Raw genomic sequence first — 5,388 nt, 5'->3', positions numbered from 1 at the left:
TATATATTTATTTATATGTATAAATTGAATTTCTTATAGTCAATTTTCTTATATCTTGTTATAGAATTTTTAATCTAGATTAATGGGGAAGTTAATGGGGATAATTATTTTATTGTAATATCTTTGTCAAGTTTTGGTTTAATGTTTTGACAGCCTTATAAAACTATTTAGGACATGTTTTCTCCTCTGTTTTCTGTATTTGTGTAAGATTGGTACTATTTCTACCTTATGTCTGAGAAAATTTACCACTGCATCCCTCTAGGCCCATAGGTTTTGCTTCTGTTGTTGTTGCTGCTGTTAGTGGTGGTGACGGTGGTGATGGTTTATGGTGGTGGTGGTGGTGGTGGAGGTGTTTGTGAGGAAGGAAATGGGAATTTTGATTATAAATTCAATTTTTTAAATAGATAGAAAGTTATTAACATTTTCCACTTCTTTTGTGTCAGCTTTGCTAAGTTGTCTTTCTAGATATTTGTCCCCTTTATTTGAATTTCAAACTTTACTACCATAAAATTTTTTATTATCATTCTTATCTTTTAATAGATTTAGAATATTTACTAATGTCCCCACTTCAGTTTTTATATTGGTAATTTGTGTTCTTCCTCTTTTTTTCCTTACTTAGTCTTGCAGAGTTATATCAATTTTATTAATGTTTTCAAAAGAAAATTTTAACTTGTCCACTTTTCTCAATTTTTTGTCTGTTTTCTATTTTACAATTCCTGTTTTTATATTTATTGTTTCCTTTCTTCTGCTCTTTTGGATTTGATTTACTCTTTTATTTTTAATGTCCTTATATGAAAGCATAGACCATTAATCGTAAACCATTTATTTTTAAATATAAGCATTTAAAGGTATTAATTTTTCCCTAAGAACTGCTTTAACTGCATCCCACAAATGACATGCTATGTTTCATTATTATCCAGTTCGAATAGTTTTGAATTTCTTTTGTGGCTTATTCTTTGAATTGTTGGGTCATTTAGAAATGTGCTGCATAATTCCCAAGTTTGGGGAAATTTTTTAACTGCTTTATCGATATTAATTTATAATTTAATAACACTTTCAGAGAACATAATCTGTATAACATCAATACTTTGAAATGTATTGAGACTTGTCTTATGGGCAACCATCTAGTCTATCTTTGTGAATTTCATAAATGTGTATTTTGCAATTGGTGGGCTTTTAAGTTTTTTGTAAATATACTGCATTAAAGTTGTTTATAATAATCTCTTATGATTTTAAAAATATCTACTCTATTTGCAGTGATATCCTATTTCCTTAATATTTATTTCTGCCTTCTCTTCTTGTTTTCTTTATCAATTTTGCCCCAGATTTGTCTCTTTTACTACTCTTTTTAGAGACAATTGGTTTTATTGATCATCTATACTTTTATTATTGTTTCCCAGGTTATTAATTTCTGGTTATCTTAATTTTGATTTGCTAGGTTATTGACTGCCTTCTGCCTAAGAACTTAAGTTCTATGTGGGGTGAGAACTTATCTCTCTAAATAAATATTTGAATAAATAAATTTACAAATGAATATGTACAGCTTCCAAAGTAACTGAACAACCTGGAGCACGAGAGCACACCAGATGACTTCTTAATTTACTTCCTTCCTATCAGAATATTTAGTGCATCTTATTCTTCCACTCAGCCTCTCTTTGCTAGATTGCTTCAGAACCTAATCACTGGACCTCCTTCTATACTTAGCTTCTGAATTTCTTCATTCTAACTTAACACATAAACTTAATAATTCCAAATATTTGATTTACCACTCTCCCTAAACCTGATCAGCCCCAGTGATTCTATCACATGAAATGTCATCATTTGTTTAGTTTTTCAGAAAAAAAACTCTAGAAGCATCCTTGACTTCTATTTCCTCTTATACAACACCAAATATTGATAAAGTCCTGTCAGCTTTTTATTCAAATTATAATAGAATCCATTCATTTCTCCCCATCTCAATCATACTATTCATGCCTTTGGCATATTTATATCTCATCTGGACTATTTTTTCTTAACTAGTCCCCTTGCTTCCATCTCTGTGTATTACAGTCTATTCTATATACAGCAGTGAGAGTGATCATTATAAAAGACAATTAATGTTGGTTACTCCATTGCTCAAAACTCCCCAATGGCTTCTCACAACTTAAGATAAAATCCAAAGTCCTTCCAGACTATAAGCTCCATGAAGTAGAAGCTTTGTCCAATTGTTCACCTCTAGATCCCTAGTAAGTAGAGAAGCTAGATTTTTTGCCTTTTTTTGGTCTTAAATTTTTTAAAATTGAAGTATAATTGGCATATAACATTATATTAGTTTCAGGTATACAATATAATGATTCGATATTTGTATATATTATGAAATGATCTCCACAATAAGTCTATTTAACATCCGTCTCCATATGTAGTCACATATTTTTTTTTTCTTATGATGTGGAGTTCTAAGATCTACTATCTTAGCAACTTTCAGATACCCATGCTAACTACAGTCACTGTGCTGTACATTGGGGAAGCTATTATTTGAACCAGGCAGTCTGGCTAGAATCTACACTGTTAGCCACTACACCAAAAAAGTAATAACAAATAAATTAAATAAAGTACTTTTGTTAGTAACAGAGACAATTCAGAGAAAGTAGAACTTCAAAAAGTAACAGTAATATCCTCTGAAATAAGAGAAATTTCATCTAAGTAACAAGAAGTCTATAAAAATGGAAAATTAAGAGAATCAAAGAGGCTTCTTAGCAATTAAAAATATGGAAACAAAAGTAAAAATCAAAGCAGAACAAAAGTCTTCTAGAAAGAGAGCAAGTCATAGCTTTGTAGCTGGTATCCCAGCTTCTAAACTTGACCCACCCACCCCCTACTCCCCAGACTACTTTTAGTGCAATAAACAGAGTGCTTAATTTTAAACCCTAATTTAGAGCCACTTTAATTCCTTTCTTAAAATTCTCCAGCAAACTCCTCTCACATTTAGAATTTTACACACTTTACCATAGCCTGTGAGGTTCTGCATAATGTAGTGTGGCCTCCTCACCAGTGTCAACCCTGGCCATTTCCTCCTTACTCATTCCAGCCACACTTGCTATTCCTCATCTTACCAAGCTTGCTTCTACCTCAGGGACTTTGCGCTTGTTGGTTCCTCTGCTTGTAAAGCTCTTCTCCTGGATCTCTGCAGAGCTGGCTTCTTCATTTCTAGCTTCCAAGACGCTGAGTGGTCTCTGATCTCCTAACCTAAACCACATTTTCTTTCTGCTTTATTCTATGAATTGTCACTTGGTGGCCTTTTACCTTGCTTATTTTTTTTTTCATAACACTTATCAGTATCAGAAATTATCTGATATATTTATGCATGTGCTCATGTTTGTTTGATTGGTTGATTTAGACTAGAAACTCCACAAATGCCAGAACTTTGTCTTGTTCATTGCTGAATCCCCAACACCTACATGGTACTAGTACAGAGCAAGCATTAAATAGATATTTGTTAAATAAATGATGCTAAATGGTAAAAACAATTATACTAGCTACAATGATTGTTTTTATAGAATTCCTGGATTTTCAATCTGCTAGATAATAACTTAAAAGTTTGTTCAAAGGAAATTGGTCTCATGTTTCTAATGCCCATATTGCCGGGAAGGTGGCTACAAACATAATATCTGGGCTGCAGTCTGTGCTCTGGCATTATTTCTCTGAGTGTCAGTGGTATCTTCCTTCTGGCAAAGCCTCCCGCACGGAAGGGGAACAGTCCAGCACTTCTATTAGCTAAGTACGTAAACAAGCAGGCACTGCCTCTGCTTGTTATCTGCTTGAATAAAATGCTTCCAGTAACCACACCAAGGGAGGATCATTCTCAGTTCCAACTGAGCTAAGTTCTCCAGGAAAGTGATTCTTGACCAATGGCTCAGAGAAATTCTTTGGAGGAAAAAGCGATCAGCAGTGTTAATCTCCCTTTACACAACTGGGCAGGATGAGTAATATTTCTCATAGAAGGGAAAATAAAAGTGGAAGTTGTGCTATTCTTAGTTTTTGAGAAAAATCTAGTTAATTTAGGAGAGATGATTTATCATATAATGATTGGACCTAAGGAGAGAGGCATTTATTTGGTTTACCAGAAAACACAAGGCCTAGGAAAGTCATTTAAAGGCTGCAACACAGTATGACCAAAAGCAATACAACTGCTTGGGTTCAAATCTCAGCACACCATTCATTCCTGTGTGACCTTGAGCAACCTCTCCAAGCTGAGACTTGATTTCCTCATCTGTAAAAGAAGAATGACACTTGCTCTGGTTCTGGAGGGTTGTCGTGAGATCTGAGTAGGACAAATCCTATATCGTGCTTGTCTTAGCCCCTGACACATGGTAGATGTCTCTCATTGTTAGTATTGAAGTCAGCCATATTCATTTTCAGCAACTTCCTCCTCTTCATCCTTTCTCTTATTTTTTTCCTACTTACGAGATGCTTCCTTCAACCCATCATACAGACCAGCTTCCTAAGGCTAATTTCTGTATCTCCTTTCCTGCCCCTCCTCCTATCTAAACTCACTCTCAGATTAAGGCTCTAACATTACTTATGTCTCTGTGTGTTTTTCAGTTTCTTGGTTACCTCTTTCAGGGATGATAATCTCTTCATTGTGTAAGAAGGTTTTTTTCTCCCAGGAAAAAAATCAATCTCAGTGTCCAGGAGCAGATAAAAGTAATGTTTCTCTTCCCATATTGAGTGCTTGCTCTCTTGCTTTTCTACCTCCCACTTGTCCAATTTAAGTCCCACCTCATCCAAAAAGCCTTCTCAACCTTTCTTGTCTTTACTGGCAGCAGCAATAGGTGGCCTTCTGATGCCACTGAACTTTGACCACATAGGCCTGCTATCCATTCTGGACATTCAGCCAACATGGCTTCTGTATCTTTCTTTTCTGCTTTCACAGGGAAAGGCAGCTGTTCTCATGAGCAGGGGCATGATATCTCTCCTTTTACAGTCCTAAAGACCCCCAACTAGGCAAAGTAAAGAAAGAGCAGTGGTAAACATTTTTTTTATCAGTTCTTCCTTTAAAACCTCCTAGTCTTCATGTCTGAGCTGTGAGTTCCCAAGGGTAAGATGAGCTAAACTTGGCTTGCAAAGGGATGAGGAATGTTCCTGCTAAAGTTCTTAAGGGTCTCCAGAGAAGACCAGACTGCAGTTGAATAGTCATCTCAAGGATTCTTGGAAAGGACCCTTCCCTTTCCAAGATTGATGCTCCCTGCTCCCAGGAACACCATGATAGGAAACCCTACACTGAGCACTGGGAGCCTTGGGATCTAACCCTGGCTCTCACAGTGACCAGTTGTGTGACTCGGAACATCTCTCCCCCATTCTGGGCTTCAGTTTCATCTATCATAAAATATATAACTTGAATTTAATATT

This window comes from Pteropus medius, unplaced genomic scaffold (assembly GCF_902729225.1).
Source record: "Pteropus medius unplaced genomic scaffold, Ma_sr-lr_union100, whole genome shotgun sequence".
In the NCBI taxonomy this organism is placed as follows: Eukaryota; Metazoa; Chordata; class Mammalia; order Chiroptera; family Pteropodidae; genus Pteropus; species Pteropus medius.
This window is presented reverse-complemented; position numbering follows the sequence as displayed.